We start from the raw sequence: 16,127 nt of genomic DNA, 5'->3' as shown, positions 1-16,127 counted from the left end.
ACAACATATGCTCCCATCCAGATGTCATCTCTTTCACGGAAGACCCTGCATTTTTCAACAAGATAATGCCAGACCACATTCTGCATCAATCACAACATCATGGCTGCGTAGGAGAAGGATCCGGGTACTGAAATGGCCAGTCTGCAGTCCAGATCTTTCACCTATAGAGAACATTTGGCGCATCATAAAGAGGAAGGTGCAACAAAGAAGGCCCAAGACGATTGAACAGTTAGAGGCCTGTATTAGACAAGAATGGGAGAGCATTCCTATTTCTAAACTTGAGAAACTGGTCTCCTCGGTCCCCAGACGTCTGTTGAGTGTTGTAAGAAGAAGGGGAGATGCCACACAGTGGTGAAAATGGCCTTGTCCCAACTTTTTGGGGATTTGTTGACACCATGAAATTGTGATTCAACATATTTTTCCCTTAAAATGGTACATTTTCTCAGTTTAAACTTTTGTTCTGTGATTTATGTTCTATTCTGAATAAAATATTCGAAGTTGGCACCTCCACATCATTGCATTCAGTTTTTATTCACGATTTGTATAGTGTCCCAACTTTTTTGGAATCCGGTTTGTAGTTGAAATTCGATAACACGTGGTCGTCACTGGTATTGAACTCCTTCAAGGCCGCAACAATTATTCATTTACCATACAGAAAAGAATAAGTTATTATGTGGCTGGAGGTAGATTACACAGTCATTGGATATCAATTTTCTAGCAGGCCAGTGTACTACAGGCCCCAAAAAGTATGCATTCAGCGTACATAAAAGAACAAGTATGTGGCTGGAGGTAGATTACACGGTCATTGGAAATCAATTTTACAGCAGGCCAGTGTACTACAGGCCCCAAAAATTATGCATTCAGCGTACATAAAAGAACAAGTAAGTAAGTATGTGACTGGAGGTCTATTAGATGGTCAATATATATATATATATATATATATATATATATATATATCTCAATTTTACTAAAGGCCAGTACAAATAGAGGTTAAATACATGTTTAATAGAACTAAACATATAAAATTGGATTAAAAACATGGCTAACGAAATCCCCCCTCTTGAAAAAAACAAACAAATGATAATAGTTGAAACACGTGGTCGTCCCAGGTGTTGAATTCCTCTGAGGCCCAAAACATTAGGCACTCAACGGACAGAAAAGCCATTTTATGCCGCTGTATTTACCAAAGACAGGGACCATTATTTGTTCTGAGTGGTGGCAGATATTTGTGGGCTGTCATGAGGAAATGCAATTAAATGTGGTCGTCACAGGTGTTGAATTCCTCCGAGATCCATGCCTCATTCATTTTAAGAAATGTGAGGTAGTCCACACTGTCGTGAGCTAGGCGAGTGCGCTTATCCATCACAATCCTGCCTGCTGCGCTGAACGTCCTTTCGGACAGGACACTGGACGAGGGGCAAGCCAAGAGTTCCATGGTAAATTGTGCCAGCTCTGGCCACAGGTCAAGCCTGCACACCAAGTAGTCCAAGGGGTTCCTCGCTTCTCAGAGCGTTTACATCGGCCGTTAACCTGATTTAGTTGGACACCTGTCGGTCTAGGCATTCCCTGAGGCTGGATTCGGAGGGCAGCTGTCTTCAAACTGCAATCTTCTTGCATGCGCTGTTGGATTGGTACCCGCAACTGTTTCTCTGTGAATGGAAATTCCACTGCCAGAGCCCGCAAAAGCATAATGCAGCATTTCTCAAAAGCAAGGCCTGGAAGTGCTTCATTCTGACAGCCCTCTGTGATGCTGGTAACATGTCTTCCATTTAGTGTTTTTACTGGCTCCTGCTCATAATCCAGGATAATGTCGTCCTCGTTCTCCTCCCCCCAGCCACGGACAACACCAGGGATCCCAGAAAAGTTTAAAGCATGCGCTTTTTGCTCCTCCTCCGCTCCGGCACCATCCTCCCCTGACTCTTCTTCAGACTCCTGTTGACTTGTCTCAGATGGAGTAGCCCCCCCCTGGGAATTCATCCAGCATTGTGACTTCCTCATCCTTTCTGCTCCTGCTCCTCGACGGCTTGATCAATGACACGACTCAATGCACGCTCCAGAAAGAATGCATAAGGTACAATGTCACTGATGGCCCCCTGGCTGCGACTGACCAGTTTGGTGATCTCATCAAATGGCTGCAGCAGTCTGCATGCATCGTGCATGAGCAGCCACTGGCGCGGAAAAAAAAAGAAAAGCTACCCAGAATCTGTCCTGCTGCAGAGTTCGTATAAGTAGTCGTTAATGGCACGTTGCTGCTGGAGCAGCCTATCAAGCATATACAAGGTGGAGTACCAGCGCGTCTGAAGGGCAGGTGGTGTTACCGCTGAACATCAGCAAGGCGAGCCATGGCCATGATATTCTAAAATAGCCAGAGATTTTCCTGGCCGGCTGCAAGATGTCCTGGACCCTGAGGTATTTGGCAACGATTCGCTGCACGACTAAGTTCAGGACGTGTGACATGCACGGCATGTGCTTCATTTTGCCCTGTTTTCAGAACACTCAGCAGATTGGCAGAGTTGTTGCACACCATTTTACCAACTGTCAAATTGAGCGGGGTTAGCCACTGATAGCCACTGTGACCGCAAAGCTGAAAGAAGTGCAGAACCAGCGTGGCTTTTGGCTTCCAGGCACAACAGCCGCAGCACAGCATGGTAACGTCTCACCTGGCACGGCGAATAGGTTCTGGGGAGCTTGGGTGGTGCAGCGGAAGAGGTGGTAGCAGTGGAAAAAGAGGAGTCAGCAGAGGAGTGTCATGGTCTTACCTCCTTGCTGTTCTCCTTCGTTTGACATGTGCTGGCGGCCATCTTGGTTTCTGGGTTTCTTGTAGCCTCCCACACTGCGGCTCCTCCTTCCCACTGGGAGGAGCTGGATGCCTAGCTCATATATATAGGAGGTCTGTGGCTTCAGTTCCTTGCTTGGTCCTCCTGTGCTCACATGCTTCTAAGACTGCTGCTGCTTCTGGTTCCTGATCCTGGCTTCGTCTGACTACCCTTCTGGTTCCTGATCCTGGCTTCGTCTGACTACCCTGCTGGTTCCTGATCCTGGCTTCGTCTGACTACCCTGCTGGTTCCTGATCCTGGCTTCGTCTGACTACCCTGCTGGTTCCTGATCCTGGCTTCGTCTGACTACCCTGCTGGTTCCTGATCCTGGCTTCGTCTGACTACCCTGCTGGTTCCTGATCCAGGCTTCGTCTGACTACCCTTCTGGTTCCTGATCTCTGGTTTCGCAAGACCCTGCTTCGGTTTAGCCATCCGTTTGGACTTTTGCCTTACAGCTTTGTTTTCAATAAAGCCTTCTTATTTCCACTCATCTCTTGTTGTACGTCTGGTTCATGGTTCCATGACATTAGGACCAAGCCATGAATTCTGACGGTACAGGGCCATCCTCGCTACCTACGCTGGTTGCCAGACTTGATCAGCAGGATCACCTGTTGGGTCGGTTCGCTGTGGCGTTGCAAACCCTGCTTGAACGCACGGCTCATTTAGCTTCCGTTGCCGATGGGTCGGTTGTCGCTCCTGGGCCCGCTCCTACTGCCGCTCCGGTTGTTGCGCCAGAGTCTACCCCGACACCTGTTGCTGCGCCTGTGGTGTTTCGGGGTATGACCGGTTCTGCCCCCCTTCCACAGCGCTTTGGGGGAGAGCCAACTCAGTGCCGAGGTTTCCTTAACCAGGTGGGCATTTACTTCGAGTTGCTGCCACATGCCTTTCCTACTGAGAGATCAAAGGTGGGCTTCTTGATCTTGCTGCTCTCGGACAAGGCCTTGGCCTGGGCCAGCCCTTTATGGGAGAACAACAATCCGGTGGTTGCAGAGTTTTCCGGTTTTGTTGCTTCTCTTCGGAAGGTATTCGATGTGCCGGCTCGTGCTGCCTCTGCTGCGAAGCTCCTTATGTCCATCAGACAGGGTTCACGATCCGTAGCTGAATACGCCATTGAGTTTCGTACCCTGGCAGCAGAGGTGGACTGGAATAATGAGGCTCTGGTCGCTGCTTTCTCTCATGGTCTCTTGGATGCCTTGAAGGATGAGGTTGCAGCTAATGACCTACCAGTGGAGCTCGAGTCTCTTATTTCGTTCCTGATTTTGATTGACACCAGACTCAGGGAGAGACCTTCCTTTAAGGAGAGCCTGCGGAGGTCTTCTAACAGATTGGCGCCTACGTTTGCTGTCCCTCCCGTGCCTCCCTCTCCTCCCACGCCTCCTGGGGATGACTTGTCTGGGGGTGAACCCATGCAGCTGGGGTTTGCTCGCCTGTCCGAGGGGGAGAGGGTACTCCGGAGACGCGAGGGCCGATGCATGTACTGTGGTCTTGGTGGGCATTTTCGGTTGGCATGCCCGAACCGTCCGGGAAACGCCCGCACCTGAGATCCTGTCGGGGGCAGATCTTGGGTGGAGTCTCCTCGTCCCCGGTTTCCCGTGTTGACAAACCACTGATCACTGTTGTCCTCACCTGGGTCGGGGGCTCGGTGACGACCCAGGCGTTGGTGGACTCTGGTGCTGGTGGTTTGTTCATTGATAGTGTGTTCGCTGCCGCCAATTCCATTCCTCTGCAGCCTCGAGGTTCCCCACTGGCTCTTGAGGCGATAGACGGCAGACCCCTTCTGCCGCCACACGTGACTCAGGAGACCCTTCCAGTGGGGATGGCCATTGGTGCCGTTCACAGAGAGTCGGTCTGTCTCCAGGTTATTTCGTCTCCTCACTACTCGGTGGTCTTGGGGTACCCCTGGCTCCAGAAGCATAATCCGACTTTCGATTGGAGATCAGCCGAGATCCTCTCGTGGTCATCGCAGTGTGGGGCTAGTTGCATCCATGGGCCTGTCAAGTTGCTGTGTACTTCCTCGGACTCTCTGTTGCCTCCTGAATACGAGGAGTACCGGGATGTATTCGATAAGGTGCGTGCGGTTGCCCTACCTCCGCACCGCCCATACGATTGTGCCATAGAGTTACAATCTGGTGCCGTTCCTCCTCGTGGCAAAGTCTATCCACTGTCGGTAGCGGAGAATGAGGCCATGGAGGAGTACGGGAGGGAGGCGCTTTCACGCGGACACATTCGCAAATCCTCGTCCCCGGCAGGGGCTGGATTTTTCTTTGTGAAAAAGAAGGGCGGTGAGTTGAGGCCTTGCATCGATTACAGGGGTCTCAATCGCATCACGATCAAGAACGCTTACCCGATACCCTTGATTTCCGAGCTGTTCGATCGCCTCAAAGGGGCCACGGTCTTTACCAAACTCGACCTGAGGGCGGCATATAACCTGGTAAGGATCAAGGCGGGCGATGAGTGGAAGACCGCGTTTAACACCAGGACCGGTCATTATGAATCCTTGGTTATGCCCTTTGGGTTGTGCAATGCGCCCGCAGTCTTCCAGGAATTCATCAACGATGTTTTCCGTGACCTGTTGCAGCAGTGTGTGGTGGTCTATTTGGATGACATCTTGGTATATTCTGAATCCATGGAGGCCCACATTCTGGATGTCAGACGAGTGTTGCAACGGTTACGAGAAAACAAGCTGTTCGGCAAGCTTGAGAAATGCGAATTTCACCGATCCCAGGTAACCTTCTTAGGTTACATCATTTCCGCTGAGGGGTTCTCCATGGATCCTGAGAAGGTTTCGGCTGTCTTACAGTGGCCCCAGCCCAGTGGTCTTCGTGCCCTGCAGCGCTTTTTGGGCTTCGCCAATTATTATCGGAAGTTCATCAGGGACTTTTCCATGCTAGCCAAGCCTCTCACGGATCTGACCAGGAGGGGCAGTAATCCACAGGTCTGGTCGCTCGAGGCCATCCGAGCTTTTGAGGCTCTAAAGTCCACCTTTGTGTCGGCTCCGATTCTGTCGCATCTCAACCCTGGGTTGCCTTTTGTCCTCGAGGTGGACGCGTCTGAGACGGGAGTAGGCGCCCTTCTGTCTCAGCGTAGAACACCAGAGGGTCCTCTGCTTCCTTGTGGGTTTTACTCCCGGAAACTGTCTTCCGCGGAGTGCAACTATCAGATTGGTGACAGGGAGTTATTGGCCATCGTGCAGGCCCTTAAAGAATGGAGGCACTTGCTCGAGGGCTCGGTGGTTCCGGTTCTCATCCTGACGGACCACAAGAATCTGACCTACCTCTCTGAGGCCAAGAGATTGACACCACGTCAGGCCAGATGGGCTCTGTTCTTGTCACGTTTTAATTACGTGGTCTCCTACCTACCCGGTTCCAAGAACATCAGAGCGGATGCCTTATCACGGCAGTACTCCGAGCTGTCCGGGGAGGAGCCGATTCCGACTTCGGTCATACCTCCGAATCAGATCCTGGCCGCCATTCGCACCAGCCTGACCTCTCCCCTGGGTGAGCAGATTTTGGCGGCTCAATCTGGTGCTCCCTCTGGGAGGCCCAACGGCAGATGTTTTGTGCCTGAGGAGTTGCGCACTCGGTTGTTGCGAACCTACCATAACTCCAAGGCCGCGGGGCATCCTGGAAAGAATCAGCTGTCCTGGGCTGTTTCACGTCTGTTCTGGTGGCCTTCTCTACGTTCCGACATCGCCGCATATGTAGCGGCATGCTCCGTTTGTGCCCAGAGTAAGTCCCCTCGGCACCTTCCGTTGGGCCTTTTGCAACCCATAGCCACCGGGGAGCGTCCATGGTCACACCTGGGGATGGATTTCATTGTGGACCTCCCTGCATCCCGAGGCCATACGGTCATTCTCATGATTGTGGATCGGTTTTCCAAAATGTGCCACTGTGTTCCTCTCAAGAAGTTACCCTCTGCACAAGAGTTGGCCTCGATTTTTGCCAGGGAGGTCTTCCGGTTGCACGGTTTGCCCAAGGAGATTGTGTCGGATCGGGGGAGTCAGTTTGTGTCCAGGTTCTGGCGCGCCTTTTGCTCCCAGTTGGGGATTCATCTCTCTTTCTCCTCGGCCTACCACCCTCAGTCCAATGGGGCCGCAGAACGATCCAATCAGGCCTTGGAGCAATTCCTTCGTTGCTATGTCTCCGATCACCAAGACAATTGGGTTGACCTCCTGCCTTGGGCTGAGTTTGCCAGGAACACGGCGGTGAACTCTTCCTCTGGGACGTCTCCCTTCATGGCCAATTATGGGTTCCAACCTGCCGTGTTACCGGAGGTATTCTCTCCCCAGGATATTCCGGCTGTGGAGGATCACCTTTCCGTCCTACGTGCTTCTTGGGTACAGATCCAGAGGTCCCTTGAGGTCTCTGCACAGCGCCAGAGACTCCAGGCTGATCGCAGACGAGCGCCCGCTCCTTCCTACCAGGTCGGAGACCGCGTATGGTTGTCCACCCGCAACCTCAACCTTCGAGTGCCCACTCCCAAGCTGGCGCCTCGCTTTGTTGGTCCCTTCCGAGTGCTTCGCAGGGTAAACCCGGTAGCCTATGCCCTTGCGCTTCCTCCTGGCATGCGGATCTCCAACGTGTTTCATGTCTCCCTGTTGAAGCCACTGGTGTGTAATCGTTTCACTTCCTCGATTCCTTGGCCTCGTCCGGTCCAAGTGGGCAATCGTGAGGAGTATGAGGTGAGCAATATCCTGGACTCACGCCTGGTCCGCGGCCGGGTGCAGTTTTTGGTCCATTGGCGTGGTTATGGTCCAGAGGAGCGTTCCTGGGTTCCCTCCGCAGATGTCCATGCTCCTGCCTTTCTCCGAGCCTTCCACGCACGCTTCCCTCAGAAACCGTTCCTTACTCCGCGGAGGAGGGGCCCTTGAGGGGGAGGTACTGTCATGGTCTTACCTCCTTGCTGTTCTCCTTCGTTTGACATGTGCTGGCGGCCATCTTGGTTTCTGGATTTCTTGTAGCCTCCCACCCTGCGGCTCCTCCTTTCCACTGGGAGGAGCTGGATGCCTAGCTCATATATATAGGAGGTCTGTGGCTTCAGTTCCTTGCTTGGTCCTCCTGTGCTCACATGCTTCTAAGACTGCTGCTGCTTCTGGTTCCTGATCCTGGCTTCGTCTGACTACCCTTCTGGTTCCTGATCCTGGCTTCGTCTGACTACCCTGCTGGTTCCTGATCCTGGCTTCGTCTGACTACCCTGCTGGTTCCTGATCCTGGCTTCGTCTGACTACCCTGCTGGTTCCTGATCCTGGCTTCGTCTGACTACCCTGCTGGTTCCTGATCCAGGCTTCGTCTGACTACCCTTCTGGTTCCTGATCTCTGGTTTCGCAAGACCCTGCTTCGGTTTAGCCATCCGTTTGGACTTTTGCCTTACAGCTTTATTTTCAATAAAGCCTTCTTATTTCCACTCATCTCTTGTTGTACGTCTGGTTCATGGTTCCATGACAAGGAGGTGATGGAGGATGGAGAAGGAGAAGAGGCAGGCCTGCATGCAATCCGTGGCAGTTACACCAAATCCACAGGGGTGCCACGGGTTGCGTGCTTGACGGCTGTCAGAAGGTTCACCCAGTGGGCAATAAAAGTTATGTACCTTCCCTGCCCGTGTTTGCTATACCACGTGTCTGTGGTCAGATGTATCCATGTGTGTGCCAGAGATACATTCACTTGCTGCTAAACATGGCCATATAGCTCCAGCATGCCCTTCTGGGAGAAATATTTCCTTCCAGGGACCTACCATTGCGGTGTGCCAATGGCCACAAATTTTCTAAAGGCCTTCAAGTCCACCAGTTTATATGGCAGTAGTTGGTGGGCTAGCAGTTCCGACAAGCCAGCGGTCAGCCGTTGGGAAAGAGGGTTTTCCGGCATCATTATCTTTTTTTGCTCGAACATTTGTGCCACGGAAGCCTGCCTTTTGCCAGAGGAATGCGACAACAGCACGGTGGAAGTTGGAGTGGAGGACAAATGGGTCGAGAGAGGAAAAGGAGAAGAGGCAGGACGTGGAGCGCTGGGAGTGTGGCTTTGTGAGTTCTGACTGTGTTGCTTCCACTGGGCTCGGTGATGTGAGGCCAGGTGCCTTCTTAAGGTGGTCGTCACTAGGTGAGTGTTGGGCTTACCACGACTTATGCGTTGACAGCACAGGCTGCAGATGGCAACACTATTGTCAGCAGTGGACATGTTAAAAAAACGCCCATACTGCGGAGCCATGTGCTGGCGTCCTGGGAGCGCCACATGTGACCGTGCTTGGAGGATGGTCTTGTTCCAGATACATTAGCAGTCCGCTTTTTGCCTCCTGTGCACTGTAAGTTCTGCCTGCTTCTCCTCCCTATCTGCTGCCCCTGTCTCTCCCTCTGAACTCTCCTCCTCTTCCTCTCTTGTTGGCACTAATGTGACGACCATCGACACGTCATCATCGTCACCTTCACCACCACTGACATTAAAGATCTCGGAGTAGGCAGCAACAACGGGGACCACCCTCCTTGGGCTGATCTGGGTACTGTTGTCAGACTGCTGGGTGGCGACTGTTGCTATCTCCTCTTCGTGATCCGATGCCAAGAATGGCTGCACATTGGTAAGGTCTTGTAATGGATGGGAAAATAATTCCTTTGACTCGAGCGAAGGGGATCTGGTGGTGGCGGTGGTGTCTTTAGGGGTGCACACAGCAGAGTGTGAAGAGGGTGCAGACAGAGGATGAGGAGGCTGCAGAAGCGGAAGGCTGAGTGAGCCACGCAACTAAGTATGGTGCGTCTTTTGACGCAATTGCACGCACCTTCTGCAACTTCCCACTTAGGCTCCGGCCTGGTGCACCTGCCCGATGCCTATCACCCCTGAGGAATGGCCTGCCTCTTCCTCTGTCTGCCATTTTCAAAATGACCCTGTGACAAAAGTCCCTATAGAACAGCAGTATTTGTGGAAGAAGGTATATCACACCCCTGCTTCAATCAGTTTTTTTGGGGGGGTAACTGGTATCTCACATTAGTAGAAATTATTTGTTCCAATAGCGTTTGGCATTCTGTGTAGCTGTGGTAACGCAGCAAAACTGCAAACAAATGCTGCACTACCCAAATGCAATATATAGAAAGTATATAATTGGTATATCACACCCCTGCTTCAATCAGTTTTTTGGGGGGGCAACTGGTATATCACACCAGTAGAAATTATTTGTTCCAATAGCATTTGACACTCTATGTAGCTGCAGTATCGCAGCAGAACCACACACAACTGCTGCACAGTACATATGCACTATAATATACTTTCTATGTTATAAAGTATATTATAAGTATATTTCACCCCTGAGTAAGTCACACCTATCAATAGCACACCTATACCAGTCCTTTCAAGGACTTTTGTGGCCCTATTAGCTAGTGTTTGGTGTCCCTAACAGTCTGTCCCTGTCCACACAGCAACCTCTCCCTACACTGGCAAAAGACAAAATGGCAGCCAGATCGGGTTTATTTATAAGGAAGGGGGTATGTCCATGTGCTGAAACATCTCAATTGACCTGTACCACCTGCTGGATGTACTACCTGCTGGATGTGTCATGGGTCAAAGTTCTTCACAATGTAAAAGAATATGGCACCGGCGGACATCGCCATATGTTCGCCCATTCGGCGATGTCCGCGAACAAGCAAAGTTTGCCACGAAACTGCCGCCAGGCGAACCACATGGCCATCTCTACAGGTCAGTCCTAGAACACTTACCTGTGTGTTATCCGGTGTGGATATTGCTTCCATTATTTGTTATACAGCTGCTCTTCACATACATGACAGTGCTCCAGATGATAACCAAAAGGTTCGCCAGTGCGACTTTGGATTATAAATGGCGACAAGACTTTATTGTTGCCATTTTTGACTAGACCTGCCACCATTAAGAAAAAAATGCCTTCACCTAGCCAGGGTTGCCAACTGTCCGTAAATTTACAGACAGTCCGCAAAACTCGGGTGTTTTCTTCTGCCGCCTGTAGCATCCAGCAGAAAAAAAGAAAAAAAAAGCCAGTAAAACCTGTGCCCTAAACTATGAAGTCTGCACTGCGCATGCGTACACAGTGCAGCGAGATGTGGGTCAATGCTGTGCTGGAGGAAAATGGAGCAGTGACGGAGGTCAGGAGGAGGAGTCCCACCAGCCACCAATAAAAGCGCGGCTATCTCTCTGTTTCCTGCCTGCCATGTTCTTACGTCGCACTGTCAGAGAGAACAAAGACTCGAGTGGAACTTGTTCTGTGTCCTGAAACAGTCTGCTAGACACTAATTGCTTTTCATGAAAATGTGCTTGTGCCCGAGTTTGCAAAAAGTTGCACAGAGAGGGGGAGGTCATAACAAACCTCATACCTCCCAACTTTTGAAAAGTAGTAAGAGGTATACTATGCGGCCACGCCTCTAACTCCGCCCAAAACATAACTTAACACCTAATCCCACCAAATCCCCTAAATGCCCCCACATAGTAATTATTTCCCCACCGCACCAGTATTTATGTGAGCATTGTACCCACTTCAAAGATTATGCCCAGATATGAGCCCCCTCAGTAATTCTACCCAGCTGTGCCCCCTTATTAATATGCCCAGCTGTGAGTTTGTAAAATGGCCCGGAAGATGGGGTAATTGAAGTGTCCTAGCTAGTGAAGTGAACAGCTTATTGTTTAGGGTATAATATTGTAGCTGGCCAGCTAAGACCTGTCCTAGGTTGCTAATATAGCTTGTGTGTTTATACAGCTAGACCTGTCAATAACCTTAATACAGTTCCTATGTTTGTGTGTTAAAGACAAAAGCAGAGATATTTACAGTGACTTAATGTTTGTATGTCATATAACTGTTATATATATTGTGTTCACAGAAGCAGAAAAGATAATATGTCTTTAAGTTTCATTATATGATGTGAGGCAAGCTCAATGACACAGCAGACACAACAGAAAGCATGGAGTTAGACTGTTGTTGCTGGGCAGGAGTCTAGATCAATCACAGCCAGCCTCACACAGCTTGTGTGGGAAATTACCCTAGCAGGAGCTGCTAGAAATTATTATTCACCAGAGAGAGGAGCTGAACAGACACACACTCCACAAGAGCTGTGCTTTATGGAAGCAGAGAGGCCAAAATAGGTATTTAAAACAGTTATATAAAAGTTCTTACTGTTAATATAGTAATTAGAACTGTATACTGAACCATCCAAATTCTAATTCCATATTGCAATCTAAATTGCATACAACCATACCAGATCATACTCAACCAATCTTCAAATAGTTACTGCTAACTGCATATTGCAAATTGCGACCAAATTTAGCAAGTGAACTATTTGTTAGACCTCAGATATACCTCCCAGAGAGATCATAAAGTGCTTAAATAACTTAAAGTGAGAGTACAGATACTCAAGAGAGAAATATATCCACCATTGTATGTTAAATGAAAAGATTGAACAGTTGAACCACCATCTTATGCATGCCGCCATTTTTTTATGCTTTATTCAACACGTGTTATGTAGATGGACTATCTGCTGCAGAGGCGGCAGTGTTATATATGAAGAAAAGTTGAAGTTAATAAAGAAGTTATTTAAAGCATTTGGTGTTCTCTTTAAACCTACTGTTTCCATAGAAAGGCTCTAGACTAGAGGAATTACAGAGTAATACAGTCTGGTTAGAACAAAAAGTCAGAGATATCAAAATTCTTCTAATGCCACAGTGCAAAAGGCACTTCATAGTGCTGCGCCTGTCACAAATCTTTTTAACGGGACCATCATTCAATAGTATTGGAGAGGCAAAGATTCAGCTCTGTCTGTTCATGAGAGAGATCTTGTTGGGTGTCTTTAGATGGGTTTGCCTTTGCCAGGACTTCACGTTGGGAGACTTTTTGTTCACGTTCTCACTGCTTGAGTGTCCATTTGCAAAGTACTGTTTTATGGGAGATAGGGAGGAGACTGAAGGGGCATATATAGTAAAGTGTTCCACCAAGTGTGTTTTGATAGAGGAGAACACTTCATGGATCATTACTAGAGGGCCATTAAGAGAGCAGGGAGGATTTGGGGGTTTAGACAGGGGAGATAGAGGAAACAGACATGGGGCTATAGTGCAGAGTATAAAATAGAAAAAAATCCATGTATAACTTGTGCCCCACATGTCTCAGTCCTGTACACATATCTTATACTCACTGTAATTTCTCTATCCTGGAGGCCGGACTTGACAGAGCCTCCATCAAGTCACTGAAGTGAGGACCAGACAGTTGGTTACCAGACAGGACGAGTATCTTCAGGGACGGGTTGTTCCTTATTACAGATGCCAATTGGATGCAGGAAGTGTCTGGTAGACCATTGCCACCCAAACTGTAAGAATAAGAAGATGAGATGTGGGTGAGGCGTCCACAGAGCGTTAGTATAAAATCTGTAGATTGTGACTGTGGAGAGAAAATGTCCCCGGCTGTTAGTAAAATACGTAAATGTCATCACTAGAGGCCGCCTCTTGTGTGTGGTGATTGTCAGGAATGGCTGCAGCTATATGATATGTCCATGTCCTAGAAATCTGTAATCCCTTTGGATTGTCCTCACTTTATGGCATGTTCACATGTGGATAGGGTTGCCAAACGGCCGGTAACTCTCCAGCCAGTAAATAAGTGCGCCCTGCCGATGCCAGTAATATTTTTCTACTGCCAATAACGATTGCTAGTATTTTCCTATATTGACTGATATCGACTAATTAATGCTTCCAATTTGGAGCGCTCATTAGTACAGCCTTTAACTCCCGCCCCTCCCCCACGTGTGTAAAAAAAAAAATTGCCTCCTCCATTTCATGGACAGGACCTGTGTAACTTCATAATAGAGGAACGCAGGTCCTGTCCTGAGATTCCGATGCAGCGAGTATTCACATCAAATGGAGAAGGCAAGTTCATTATTATTTTTTTGCACAAGCAGATAGTGGGAATTAGATCTCTCTCCATACAGTATTAGAATGTATGGGCTCTGATATGCCAAAGTATTTACTTTACGACGCCGCTTGAGACCTGTGTAATAACTTCGTGAATTGATATTGCTGTAAAAAACCTTGGAACCGAACTCTGTTTCGGTTCTGAGTGGTATGGTTCCAAACAGATCTGCTCCTGTGGATTGGAGACTGCAGTTGGGTAAAGCCATCACTGTGTGAAGGTGGATCAGGCTCACCAGGACGCACAGTGAAATCAACAATGAGAAGAAAAAAATCATAAAGTGACCCAAAAATTATTTTAATGCTCCGAGATCCAGGAGAACTTCTTATGTGACATTTTACCTTGGTTACAGGGGATTATAGGAACTCGTGGAGATCGTTGGCATTTAGTTTGTGTGGCCAGGGATCTGCATACATTCGGGGCATGGTCCTCAGGGCAGGTTTTCCAGCAGGCTTTAATCTGTGATGTTGGACAGTCTTGTGCCAGGATGGACACACGGGTCACAGATGATAATTACACTGGATGCCCTCAGAACCTCCTCAGATGACTATACAATGCTGTAAGCATCAGTGCTGGGTTTATGTTTCATTTATGTAACCGGAAAACCACATTAAATACGCATCTTCTTTTCTGGGTTCTTTAAGACCATGTATGAAAGTTTATATTTTTGGTCAGTGTAGATGGGGATCTGTTCAGATAAGGAGGTGTGTGGTTGTAAATAGAGGTGGGATAGGAAGTTTTTTTTCCAGGAATAATGGTTATTGTGCCTTGAATAGTGCAGAGTTTGTAAAAGGGCTCGGATGATGGGGTTGATTGAAGTGTCCTAGCTAGTAGGGTAAACGGCTTATTGTTTAGGTATAATATTTCTAACTGGACCATCATTCAACAGTATCGGAGACGCAAAGATTGAGCTCTGTCTGTGGGTGAGAGAGAGCTTGGTGGGTGTCTTCAGAGGGGCTTGCCTTTGACAGGGCTTCACATTGGGAGACTTTTTGTTCACGTTCTCACTGCTTGAGTGTCCATTTGCAAAGTATTGTTTTATGGGAGATAGGGAGGAGACTGAAGGAGCATTGATAGTGAAGTGTTCTACTAAGTGTGTTTTGATAGAGGAGAACACTTTATGGATCATTAATAGTGGGTCATTAAGAGACCAGAAAGGATTGGGGGTTTAGACAGGAGAGACAAAAAGGAAACAGACATGGGGCTATGTCGCAGAGTACAAAATATAATAAAATCCATGTATAACTTGTGCCCCACATGTCTCAGTCCTGTACACATATCTCTTATACTCACTGTAATTTCTCTATCCTGCAGGCCGGACTGAACCTGGTGCATTAGTCAGACATTAGTAGAGACATCACAAATCAAGTAACAGTCAGCATTTTATCTCATAGACATAACAATGGTGAGGAGCATAAAATAGAGTAGAATCCATGTATAACTTGTGCCCCACATGTCTCAGTCCTGTACACATCTCTTATACTCACTCTAATTCCTCTATCCTGCAGTCCGGACTGGACAGAGCCTCCATCAAGTCACTGAAGTGAGGACCAGACAGTCGGTTACTAGACAGGTTAACTTTCTTCAGGGACGGGTTATTCCTTATTCCAGATGCCAACTGAATGCAGGAAGTGTCTGGTAGACCATTATTACCCAAACTGTAAGAAAAAGATGAGATGTGGGTGAAGCGTCCACAGAGCGTTAGTATAAAATCTGTAGATTTTTCCTTTGTTACAGGTGATTAGATGACCTTGTGGAGATTGTTGGCATTTAGTTAGTGTGGCCAGTGATCTGCATACATTTGTGGTATAGTCCTCCAGGCAGGCTTTCCAGCAGGCTTTAATCTGTGATGTTGGAGAGTCTTGTGCCAGGATGGACACACGGGTCACAGATCAAAATTACACTGCCCTCAGAACCGGATGTAGCAGAGCAAATCCTAGGTCAGGAAGGAGCTTGTTTTACACGTGATACCATGTGCATGATCCTGTAAGTGTCACGTACCGGAGGCCAGGGCAGACCTCCGGGACATTTACCAAACAGGACAAGGGTGGATACATACCAGGGACCAATAGAGTACTTTATTATACATGTAATAAAGGAACATGACAGTAATACAGGACAAGCAGGTTAGGCAATAGTGGTAGCACTACAACAGAACCAAGTGCACCGGCAGACCAGAGGCAAAACCCAGGGGGCGAGGAGCCAGTGAGCCCCGTTCTTCACAGAGCCCATGGTGGTGGGGATGAACTGGGCCGAGGGCTCACTGGACGTACCTCCAGGAAGGTCATGGTACACTTGGCCCATACCTGCAAAGAACCACACTGGTGCAACCACCAGCGGAAACAGACAACTGAACTGGAACTCAAACAAACACAGGACATGGATCAGATAACAAGACAAACGGAATACAATTACGGG

At 48.6% G+C, this 16,127-nt stretch overlaps 1 pseudogene; it reads right to left on the bottom strand.

Moving 5' to 3' along the window:
* LOC122922029 overlaps positions 1-16,127 on the bottom strand; it is a 129,433-nt pseudogene that overhangs the window by 46,968 nt on the left and 66,338 nt on the right.

The sequence above is a fragment of the Bufo gargarizans genome, chromosome 11 (genome assembly GCF_014858855.1).
Source record: "Bufo gargarizans isolate SCDJY-AF-19 chromosome 11, ASM1485885v1, whole genome shotgun sequence".
In the NCBI taxonomy this organism is placed as follows: domain Eukaryota; kingdom Metazoa; phylum Chordata; class Amphibia; order Anura; family Bufonidae; genus Bufo; species Bufo gargarizans.
Note: the sequence above shows the minus strand (reverse complement) of the source record. Positions and strands in the feature narration are given on the sequence as shown.